This window comes from Jaculus jaculus, chromosome 2 (genome assembly GCF_020740685.1).
Source record: "Jaculus jaculus isolate mJacJac1 chromosome 2, mJacJac1.mat.Y.cur, whole genome shotgun sequence".
Classification (NCBI taxonomy): domain Eukaryota; kingdom Metazoa; phylum Chordata; class Mammalia; order Rodentia; family Dipodidae; genus Jaculus; species Jaculus jaculus.
The window spans coordinates 23,570,160-23,583,258 of record NC_059103.1 but is presented as its reverse complement, the minus strand read 5'-3'; positions in this window follow the sequence as shown (position 1 = coordinate 23,583,258).

The following is a 13,099-nucleotide window of genomic DNA, read 5'->3' as shown; positions in this document are numbered from 1 at the left end:
TGTGTGACTTTTCCTGGGGAGACATGAATTAATGTCAGTACACCCCAGACAGGACACCAATGATGGACTAAAGAAACTGTTGCAGTCCGGTTCGCATTGCTGGTAGAAATCACCCAACCAAGAGTAGCTTCTGGGAAAAAGAGGTTTATTTTGGTTCATAGGCTTGAGGGGAAGCTTCACGATGGCAGGAGAAAACGATGGCATGAGCAGAGGGTGGACATCACCCCCTGGCAAACATAAGATAGACCACAGCAACAGAAGGGTGCGCCAAACACTGGCATGGGGAAATTGGCTTTAATACCCATAAGCCCACCCCCCAACAATACACTCCCTCCAGGAGGCATTAATTCCCAAATATCCATCAGCTGGGGAGCTAGCATTCACAACACCTAAGTTTATGGGGGACACCTGAATCAAACCACCACAGAAACATTTCCTTCCAGGTCTATCATGGTGAGCCAGTGGGTTTGTTAGTGCTACTTACAGATGCATGGGTGAGACGTCAGAAGAATGGGTGACTCAAAGGCAGCTGCAACACCAAAAGGCCCACTCCAGTGAACCTAATCAAGATGATCCCTCCAAGGTGACTCTAAGACCTGTCAAATTGACAATATAAACCATCACAGGTTATAAAATACAACACTTGGGTTCCCAAATGACAATAGGAGAACTAAGATGATAACATATGCCTCTGATTGTCTACAGGTAGGAAAGAAGGGAGCATGGGACACATCCATCCTGCACTCCTCGTATAATGTCTAATAATCCAGGGATGCCAGCAAATATTTGTAACTAGCTACTTATTCAAGTGTACATAGTAAGTAGCTTGACTGGAACTCTATATTTTTCTTTTTTTGTTTTTATTAAAAAATATTTTACTTATTTGCTTATTTGAGAGAGAGAGAATATGGGCACACCAGGGTCTCCAGCCACTCACTCCAAACGAACTCCAGACACATGTAACACCTTGTGAATTGGTTTATGTGGGTACTAGGGAATTGAAACTGGGTCCTTAGGCTTTGCAGGCAAGTGCCTTAACCTTGGGGCCGTCTCTCCAGCCCTATTTTTCTTTTTCTATTTTTAGGGCTGGGGAGATGGTTCAAAGGTTAAAGGTAGTTGTTTGCAAAGCCTGCCTGCCAGGATTCCATTCCGTAGTACCTATATAAAGCCAGATGCACAAAGTGACGCATATGTGTGGAATGCATTTGCAGCTGCAAGAAACCTTGGTGTACTCATTCTCTTTCTCTTGTACTCACTCCATCTCTCTCCCATCCTCCCTCCCTATTTCCCTTCCAAAATAAACATTTTAACGAGAATTTCAATACATGAACATGCATGTAATTTGATCCTATGGCCTTCTTTTGTTCCTCCTTCCCACACCCCTATTTTGTTTTTCTATACTGTCCTATTTAGTCTAAGAGAAAGAAATTCAGAAATAATAAATAAAAGAAATACGGAGTTAAAACAAGGATTTTTGAGTAAAGTTATTCTGTGCTAGTATTTTTTTTTCAGTGCCGGGAACAAACTTAGAGCCCTGTACATGCTCAACAAATAACTCACCACCGAGCTAGACCCTCAGCCCTATAATAGTAAACCTGAAAAACAAGTTAAATAGCTAAATCCTTAGCAAAACGAAAATACTAAATAAGATGTAAGATAGAATATAAATAAAGCATGTCAAAACAATAAGTTTCTAGATATGTTACCGAGCCTTGATATTAACTAAGGAAATGCTATACCAATTGTTAAAAGATTTCTATCATAAGCTGTTCTGAAATATCACCTTCATATAGTTGATTCTTTTTTTTTTAACCTTTGACAAGGGAAAGAGAGAGTGAGAGAGGGAGAGAGAGAAAGAGAGAGAAAAAATGGGCACATCAGCGCATCCAGCCACTGCAAACAAACTCCAGATGCACGCACCACCTTGTGCTTTATGTGGGTCCTGCAGAATTAAACCTGGATCCTTTGGCTTTGTAGGCAAGTGCCTTTACAGCCAAGCCATCTCTCCAGCCCTGGCTCCTACATTTTTTTTTTTTTTCTGCCACGTCTTATACAACAGTCCCTGAGCCTTGGAGAATGTAATAGAGATATCTCACTTAGAGCAGAACACTCCACTGCCACTTCTTGGTACTTCACATGTTGAGTCTCTCCCTAGTGGTCATTGTCATCTGAAAAGAGAAGGTTCTCTAACTAAAAGGAGAGCAGCGTTAATCTATGGGCATAAACATAAATATTTAGAAGGCAATTTGGTTGGCATAATATATCCATTTAGCCAAACAATAGTAGTAGTTTCCCTCGCTATGGTTTATGACCTCACCAGTTACAGGCTTTTTTTTTTTTCCATTTTATTTTCAATATTTTCTTTATCAACAGCTCCCATGATTACAAAAAATATCCCATGGTAATGCCTTCCCTCTCCCACCCCCCAGTCATAGGCTTTTGACTAGGTTTTCTGTATCTGGCATGAATTCCCTCCCATGGAGTTACACTCAAATCCAATCAGAGAGCAGTTGGTTTGCCCCATAACAGACATGTCACCATTGCTCCAGTGGATATTTCTTGCCTGGCTGGACCGTCGTATAGCGTACAGGGTCCATTGCTAGTTAAGGCTGTTGATGACTTTTCTGCCCCAGTAGGCTGCATAGCATCTTGCAGCACTATGATAGCTAGTCATCTGGGGAGGAGACTTCCAGCTCAGCTCCAGCTTGATTTCTCAGTGTCCTGAAGCACCTAATATAGTCATAGTTGATTTGAATACTTTGTTAACGAAGAAGTGTTCACTTGTTTATTTATTTATTTTGTTTTCTCAAGGTAGGATCTTGCTTTACCCAGTCTGACCTGGAATTCACTATGTAGTCTCAGCGTGGCCTCAAACTCATGGAGAGCCTCCTACCTCTGCCTCCCAAGTGCTGGGGTTAAAGGTGTGAGGCACCACATCCAGCTATAGATAAGTGTTTTGATCAAATTATATTTACTGAATTAATTTTATGATACACATATTATTTTAATTCCCAAGTAAAACTACTATCTAAAACAAGATTTGTAGTATAATTTTACTTTAGCCAACCCTCTGGTTGAAAAAATGGTAACATAGTAATATAACCTACTTTTGTCAATGGTTGTGAGGATTAAGGGAGATAATTCATGCAAATTTTTCAGCACACAAAATTGCTTATATTGAGCCCTGAAGTGAAAGGGTTTTTTTGTTTGTTTGTTTATTTTGAGGTAGGGTCTCACTGTAGCTCAGGCTGACCTGAAATTCACTATGTAGTCTCCAGGTGACCTCAAACTCGTGGTAATCCTACCTCTGCCTCCTGAGTGCTGGGATTAAAGGCATGTGCAACCATGCCTGGCTTGAAGTTTATATAATAGTTATTTATTTTACCCTGACTAATTAATATACCAATTCTTTGTCTAGAGGAAACAGTGTTTACACTTGAAATCCATGATCACAAGACTTCAAGTGCACCCTTGATATACATAGTATTTCTCCAGTTCTATCGTGTTCCTTTTCTGTAGATACCAGTTTTATAGCTTGAATCTCCTCACACTTCTATTACTTTGACTCCATCATTGCTCTTAGTTGATCTTGCTTGGACCAAGTGACATTACATGGTGTCTTCGGAGTAGAAAAGGGAGGCAGAAGAAGTCAGAAGGAAGCGTGACTTGTGGAGGGAAGGTCAGAGACACACAGTGTTCCTGTCTTTGAACAAGAGGAAAGAGGCCAGGAGCCAAGAAATGCCGGTGTCCTGTAGGAGCTGGAAAGTCATGGGAACCGATTCTCCCTTTGAGTATAGGAAAGAACACAGTCTTCTTGAGTCCATTTTAGTCCAGTGAGACCCATGTTGGATTCTGACCTACATAGTTATATAAGATAATTAACTTGTGCTGTGTTAAGGTACTACGTTTGTGTGTAGTTTGTGACAATAGCTATAGAAAACTAATATGCCATATTACAAACAACAACAAAGATCATCTTTCTGAACGCACTTTCCTTCTGTAGCTATTGGGTTATTTCTTTGATTCCTTTTAGAGAACTCTTAAAAGGAGTCAGCTCTTCTCAGTATCTCCAGTTCTCCCTCTTCTGGTGTTTTTATTGTGGTAATATATATGAAACCTAAAACGTTCCATCTTGCCCATTCTTTTTTTTAACTTAGAAAATTTTTATTTATTTATTTGCACTTATGTGTGTATATGGGAGGGGTGCCAGGGTCTCTTTTTAATAATAACTCTGAACATTCATGGTCTCACAATCAAAAGACATAGGCTGGATCAAACAGGATCTGTCCTTTTGCTATTTTCAAGAAACTCACCTTGCCAATCAAAGAAAGATATCTACTGGTGAATGAATGGAAAAACAAAATCAAATCAAATGGAGCCAGACACAAGAAGATATAGCTATTCTAATATCTGACAAAACAGATTTCAAAGTAAAATTAATGAGGAGAGATAAAGGTTACTTCCTACTGATTAAGGGAACGATCCACCAAGAAAACACAATTCTAAACACATATGCACCAAACACAGACACACCTGATGTTTTTTGTAATGAATTTAATTAATTAATTTATTTGAGACAGAAGGAGAGAGACAGAGAGAGAGAATGGGCATCCCAGGGCTCCAGCTGCTGCAAATAAACTCCAGACGTATGAGCCACCTTGGGCATCTGGCTTACATGAGTCCTGGGGGATCAAACCTCAGTCCTATGGCTTTGCAGACAAGCGCCTTAACCACTAAACCATCTTTCCAGTCCTGGCACAACTAATTTTATAAAAACAAAGTCTGCTACATACAGAGTAAGAAATAAATCTCACCACAATAATAGTGGCAACTTCATTACTCCACTATCACCAACAGACAGGTCATCCAGACAGAAATTATGCACAGAAACAATGAAGCTAAATGATACCAGAGATCAAATGGCTCTAGTAGACGTTTGCAGAACGTTTCATCCAAACACGACAGAATACAGATTCATCTCAGCAGCCTATGGAAGTTTCTCTAAAATAGGTCACATATTAGAACACAAAGCAGGATTCAACAAATTTAGGAAAATTGTTAAAAACTCCTTGTATTTTATTTGACTACCAAGCAATAAAGCTGGAATTAACTAGAAAAATAAAATCAATATACATGCTCTTGGAGATTAAACAACACCTTGAATAATGGATTGGTTATTGAAGAAGGTAATGGGGGGTGATTTGACCAAATTATCACATTAATTCTTTCTATTTTATGCTCTTTTCATATAAAATGCCTTATTAAGGTTCTTGCTTTGCCATTACAAAGGAACACAATTTCTTTAAACCAGATGATACTGAATTTAACAGGAGGAAAAACTGGCCAAAGGATGAAAAGTAGTAATGGAAATAAATTTAAAATCACAGAGCTCAACACACGATTTTCCACGTGTAATAAACAGTGGTGAAGGACACTTTTTGGTGTGTGAAACTCCCTTAGGAATAAACTATGATGACTGGTCTGAGGCTGGGGGATGGCTCAGTTGGTAAAGCACTTGCCACACAAGCATGAGTAACCAAGTCCAGATCCCAGAACCCACATCAGTGCCAGGTGGCGGTGGGTGTGCCTAGTATCCCAGCACTCGGGAAGTGGAGGCAAGTTGCTTCCCAGGGCAAACGGCCTAGTTATTCTAGCTGAATCAAAGACCTCTAGGTTCAGGGAGGGGGCCCGTCTCAAAACTAAAGTTGAGAATGATTGAGAAAGACACCTGCCGTTAACTTCTGGTCTACACACACACACACACACACACACACACACACACACACACAAACATCTACATGTTTTTAAAACCTGTCTGAACTTGTACGTCCACGTACATACGAACATGCATACACACACATGCCCAACCCGACAGAAGTAAACAGGCCTGGTCATGCTGTGTACCTCAGGCTGCTCCCTCCGTGACTGCTGGCATGATGGGCATGTGCTACCGCAGCTGGCAAGCCCTGTTCTGTTGATGGGTGATGAATGAGACTACGGTCACATTTGGCTACTAATGTTATAAGTTAGCCTAATTATTCCAAAATGCCAAGCTCATAAAACATAACCTTGAATTCATAGGACCTTTGGGGAAAAATATTTCTTGAGGAAAACATCCATCTGCACAAGTATTTAGAGCTTTCTTTTGAACTCAGAGGCTTTCATGACTTTAGGACTAAAAGAGACCTCAGGGATTATCTTTCCTCTTGACTATATGTTAGAATCATTTTGGAGTTTTCCCAAAACACACATGTCCTGCGCTACTGATGCTGAGTCAGTCGTTCTGGAATGTGGCCTGGTGCTGAACGTTGTTCCCGAGTGCTTCAGGTTAAAGAGTTGGGCTAAAAGTGAAGGTGCTCTTGCCTGCCTTGTTCTGACTGCTAATCCTGGAAGAATCAACACAGTCACTGTTTAGAGCATTCAGAGACAAGTACTAGAAGTTCAGTGCACTCACTAATTTAAAAAAATTTTTGGGGGGTGCTGGAGAGATGGCTTAGTGGTTAAGGTGTTTGCCTACAAAGCCAAAGGACCCAGGTTCAATTCCCCAGGACTCATGTTATCCAGATACACAAGGGGCACACGTGTCTGGAGTTTGTCTGTAGTGGCTGGAGGCCCTGGCATGCCCATTCTCTCTCCCTCTTTCTCTGTCAAATAAATAAGTAAATGTAAATAAATACACACACACACACACACACACACACACACACACACACGTCTGGAGAGTTGGCTTAGCAGGTAAGGCCCTTGCCTGCAAAGCGTAATGACCATGTTCAACTCTCCAGGTCCCATGTAAGCCATATGCACAGTGAGACAATAGTGCAATGTTGCAAATGCACACAAGGCGGCTCACGCATCTGGAGTTCGATTGCAGTGGTTGGAGGCCCTGGCGAGCCAATTCTCTCTCTCTTGCATTTTTTAAATTTTTAAAACTTTTTTCTTGTTTGGTTTTCCATGATAGAGTCTCGCCATAGCTCATGCTGACCTGGAATTCACTATGTTTTCTCAGAGTGGCTTCGGACTCATGGCAATCCTCCTACCTCTGCCTCCCAAGTGCTGGGATTAAAGGCATGCCCCACCACGCCCAGCTTCTCTTGCATTTTTATTTATTTATTTGACGGAGAAAGAGGGAGAAAGAGAGGGGGGCGGAGAGCGGGGGGGTAGACAGAGAGCGAATGGGCATGCCAGGACTCCAGCCACTGCAAATGAACTCCAGACGCATGTGCCCCCTTGTGCATCGGACTTATGTGGGTTCTGGGGAATCGAACCTAGGTCCTTTGGCTTTGCAGACAAATGCCATAACTGCTAAGCCGTCCCTCCAGCCCTCTCGCATTTTTTTAAAAGGCAGTCTGTTGGGCTTGCCTCCGAAAAAAGATAATATTTTTTAATTTTTATTATTTACTTATACGAGAGAGAGAAAGACACAGGGAGAGAGAGAGAAGGAGAAAGAGAGAGAGAAAGACAGAGAGAGAATGGGCACACCAGGGCCTTCAGCCACTGCAAATGAACTCCAGACACATGCACTACCTTGTACATCTGGCTTATGTGGATCCTCAGGAATTGAACCGAGGTCCTTTGGCTTTGTAGGCAAACACCTTAACTGCTAAGCCATTTCTCTAGCCCCCTCCCCAAGTTTTTAAAAATATATTTGTGAGCACACACGGGGAGAGAGAGAGCTCGTATGGGTGCTCCAGGGCCTTGTGCATCTGCAAATTAACTCCAGATGTGCACCATTTTGTGCATCTGGCTTCACATGGGTACTGGGGAATCGAACTCCACGCTAGCAGGCTTTGAAAGCAAGCGCCTTTAACTGCTGAGCCACATCCACGTTCCAACACTCACTAATCATTGCTGAAAGGACATCTACGGACAGTGTAGGAGAAAAGAAAGTGGTGCTTGCAGGTGGATGAGGAGCCCCATGATGGCGCCTGTCGCTGCCCCTCGTGCACAGAGGGCGGCTGTTCCTGATGGCACTGCTAATTCCTCGGGGGAGAAGCACAGCTCTCCTTCCTTGCGTTTTGTTCTGGTCCATGCGAGGCATGTCTCTCATCTGCGCTGTAAGAAGGGTGAGGCTGTCAGCATCCAGGGCAGCTGCACAGTGAGCTGGTCATGCAGAATGGCTGGGAATCAGCAAGACCTTGCTCCCTTATTGTGGTGAAACATATACACAACAAAGCTTACCACTGCAACCATCTTGTACTGTCCAGTTCTGGGTGCAGCCGTCGCTCCTCTTCACGACTACTTCATCATCTGCGACTGAAATGTCATTCCCTTTAAACGCTTGCCATTCGCCACTCCTCCATCCCAGCACCGGGCACGTGTTGTTCTTTGTGTCTCTGTGAATTGAACTCTCTTAGGTACCTCATGTAAGTCAAGTTGTGCATTCATCCTTTGAGACTGACTGATTTCATTTTATACAGTCTCTTCAAGATGAAGAGCCCCTTTAAAAATTTTTTATTTGTATGTGTGTGCAAACAAATGCCTGTCCAGTTTTATGTGAATAGCTGGGGAATTAAGCCCAGGCCATTAGTCTTTGCAACAAGCACTTTTAACTACTGAGCCAGCTCCTCAGCCCCAAGGGTCCCTTTTTGAAGATGAACCTTACCCCCACCCCCACACACACAACTCTCCTTCTCACCACCAACAGTTCTTTTCCCTCCAAGGATTCCCCCAACCTCCCAGCTATGATCACTCTCCTGACTTACTGGATCTCTACTTTTCCATGCACATCTGGGTCCAGCCTTTTTCCGCGAGCAGGATTGGAAACACTTGCGTCTGCAAGTCTGAAGTCTGGATGTTGCTTTGAGTTTGCTTGCCTCTTTCATCTTTGTTCCATCTTTAGTGTGGATGAGGGAAAGAAAGGAGATCCCTGGGGTATGAAATAAAGACAAGGAGGGAGCAAAGAATGTAATTTAATATGTGGAGAAGGACTGGAGAGATGGTTTAGTGGTTAAGGCACTTGCCTGCAAAGCCTAAGGACTAATGTTCCACTGTCCAGATTCCACCTAAGCCAGACACACAAAGGTGAGGCAAGCACAAGGTCGCACATGCCCACTAGGTGGCGCAAGCATCTGGAATTTGCAGTGGCTGAGGAACTGGCACTCCAATTCTCTGTCTCCCTTTGTCCCTCTTTCTCTGTCTGTCTCTCTTTGCTTGCTCTCTCTAAAAAATAAAATAAAATAATATAATTAGTATGTGGAGAAAAATACCTGCTTCAAACATAAAAACTAGTATCTCTATTATAAAAGAATTTTATAAGTATTTTAATAGACAAAGCAGAATAGTATATTGGTTAAGCATATTGATTCTAGATATATATCTGAATTTGTATCCTAACTCTAACACTTTTAGCTATGTATCTTACAGCAAGGCACTGAACTCTGTACCTCACTGCCCATCAGTGAAACAAGCACAATCATAACAGCACACACCTTATATGTGATGCTGAAATAAAGTTAATATATGTGAGTATCACACTGTCTGGAAAATGGTAACTTACTATGTAAGTGGTTAGCAGTAATTTTTGGTCAGCACTTTTTAAAAAAGAATTTATTGGCCATTGTATTTCTTTGTTTAATGTTTTATTTATTTGCAAGCAGCAAGGGAGGAGAGAGAGAGAGAGAGATTGAGAATGGGCATGCCACTGTCTCTACCATTACAAACAAACTCCAAACGCATGTACCACTTTGCACATTTGGCTTTATGTGGGTACTGGGGAATCGAACCAAGGTCGTTAGGCTTTAGAGGCAAGCACCTTAACTACTCAGCCATCGCTCCAGCCCCTTGGTCAGCATTTTTAATGCTTCATTTGGTTAGTTACCTAAAGAAGAATAGACTTAAAATTTTATGACAGTTTTGTTCATAGTAGCCCAAATCAATAGCACACCATGCCAATGGTCCGTCAATCAGATGAACAGAATGTAGTATGTCTTTCAATGACGTACTTCTCAGAATGAAAAAAGACAAGGTGCTGAATCATGACAGATGGGTGAAATCAAAGCCACCTTGCTAAGTGAAAGACTCCACACACAACAAGAGATCGCATATTTTGTTGTTTTTAAAGAAGATTGTGAAATTTCTAGAAAACTAGAAATGTTAACTTTTCTCGGAAAGGGTATACAATAGAGACAGGAAGCATACCACTAGTTATCTAGGCCATGAGTCAAACCAGGAATAACTGCAAATAAGCACAAGGGAAACTTTTGGCATTGGTTGCATAAGTATGTAAGTTTACTAAGATTCATTGGACTTTACTCTTAAAATGAATAAATTTGGTGGTGTATTAACTATACTTCTATAAAACTGCTAAGGAAAGAATTGAGGGCTGGGGAGATAGCTCAGCAGTTAAAAGTACTTGCTTGCAAAGTCTGTCTGCCCAGGTTCAATTCCCTGGCACCCACATAAAGCTTGATGTACAAAGTGGTGCATGCATCTGGGATTTCTGTGCAGAGGCAAGAGGCCCTGGAAGTCCATTCTCTCTCTCTTTCTCCTCACAAATAAATAAAGCAATATTTTAAAAAATTACAAACTGTGGCTGGAGAGATGGCTTAGCAGTTAAGGCACTTGCCTACAAAGCTTAATAACCCAGGTTTGATTTCCTAGCTCCCATGTAAAGCCAGATGCACAAAGTCACACACACATCTGGAGTTCATTTTCAGTGGCTGAAGGCCCGGTGTGCCCGTTTTCATTCTCCCTCTCCCTCTCCTTACAAATAAATGAATATTTTTAAAATAAATAAAATAAATTGAAGGGTTCTGGGATGTAGCTCAGAAGTAGAGTTCTTGTCTCCCATTCAAGGTCCTGGGTTCTGCCTCTTTCTGTCTGTCTGTCGCTCTCAAAGAAATAAATTTAAAAAATGAACAAAAATATTTATTATTTATTTGCAAGCAGAGAGAGGGAAGGAGGGAGAGAGAGGAGAGAGAGAATGGGCACATCAGGGCCTCCAGCCACTTTTGTGCATCTGGCTTTACATGGGTGCTGGGGAACATAATCTGGGTCATTAGGCTTTGCAGGCAAGCACCTCAACTGCTGAGCAGTCTCTCTAGTCCTGAATGTCATTAATGTCATTATTCTTAAGGAATTTTTGTCTGTGCAACTGCGTATCAGCTGTACTTCTGTGCCACAGGGTGTAACACAATAATCCATTGGTAGGTTAATAAATCTTTCATGAACAGAACTGAGTAAAGGCGAGCCTTTTAAATTTTATTTATTTATTTGCAAGGAGAGAGAGAGAGAGAGAGAGAGAGAGAGAGAGAGAGAATGGGTGCACCAGGGTTTCTAACCACTGCTAGAGAACTCCAGATGCGTGTGCCATCTTCTTTTATGTTGCTACTGGGGAATTAACCTTGGTTGTTAGGATTTGCAGGCAAGCTTCTTAACTGCTGAGCCATCTCTACATTCTAAAGCAGGCTTTTTATTCATATTATTCATTTATGGGTTTTACTTTTTAATTATAAGCAACACTTAGGGAAAAAAATTTCTTTTCTTTTTGTTTTTTTGAGGTAGGGTCTCACTCTAGCCCAGACTGACCTTAAATTCACTATCTAGTCTCAGGGTGGCCTCGAACTCATGGCGATCCTCCTACCTCTGCCTTCTGAGTGCTGGGACTAAAGGTGTGCACCACCACGCTCGGCTCCTTTCTTAACTTCTTAACATAGTTGTAATTTAGTTTTTGTTTTCTTTACATTTCACTTCTTATGGATTTTTAAAAAATTCTCCTGCATAGAGTAATGATTTATTACTAATTACTACTTTGTGTACTACTATAAATTGAAAGTGAGCTGGCAAATAATAGGTGTCTGAAGACAATTAATGCATTTATTTTGTCTTTTATTGACTTGTTTTCACGCTCATACAATGTTAATATTCTCAGTTAATTTGAAAAGAGAATGTGCATTATATTTACTTTAAATCAATTTTTAAATTATTTTATTTTTAATATATTTTATTTATTTGAGAAAGAGAGAAAAAAAAGGAGCAGATATATAGAAGAATGGGTGTGTCAGGGCTTCCAGCCACTGCAAACAAACTCCAGATACTTGTGCCCCTGTGTGCATCTGGTTTATGTGGGTCCTGGAGAATTGAACCAAGATCCTTTGGCTTTGCAGGCAAATGCCTTAACCACTTAGCCATCTCTGCAGCCCCTAAAATCATTTAAAAAAAACTACCTAGAGAGTTTGAGAGATAAGCTTAGTGGTGAAAGTGCTTGCCTGCAAAGCCTAAGGACCCATGTTCAACTCTCCAGGTCCCACAAAAGCCAGACGCACAAAGGTGAGGCAAGCACAAGGTTGCACATGTCCATTAGGTGGCACAAGTGTCTGGAGTTCTATTGTAGTGGCTGAGGCCCTGGCATGCCAATTCTCTTCCTCTCTCTTTCTAAAAAAAATAGAATAAAAATATAAAAATAAATTAAAAAAAATAAAAACATTTTCAGAATAAGCCAGGCATGGTAGCACATGCCTTTAATCCCAGCACTTGGGAGGCAAATGTTTGAAGGCACCCAGAAACTATGTAGTGAATTTCAGGTCAGCGTGGACTAGAACAAAACACTACCTTGATAAACCAAACAAAAATTTTTTAGAATAATTATACCCTCGCTCACACATGTGGACCTACACATACACAAACATGCATGGACTCATGCATGCATACACATGCACAAAAAAGTGTTGGCAAAAATATAGCAAAAAGGGAACATTTACTCAATGTGGGTGGGAATAAAAACTAATATAGCCATTATGGAAAACAGTACGGATGTCCTCCAAACATGAAAAACCACTACAAGGCATATAGCTAAAGGAAATGAAATCTGTGTGTCCCAGGTGCATCTTGTTGCCATGTTTATTGCAGGACCATTTACAATAGCCACAAAATGAAAACAACTGAAGGGTCCATTAACTGTTGAATGAGTAAGGAGAATGTTCTGCCTAGACATAGCAGGATACTATGCATCCATTTAAAAAAAAAAAATCATTCCTGGGGCCTGGAGAGATGGCTTAGTGGCTAAGGTGCTTGCCTGTGAAGCCTAAGAAACCATATTCAAATCTCCAGGTCCTACGTATGCAATGTTGCACATGCACCACAAGGGGGCGCACACATCTAG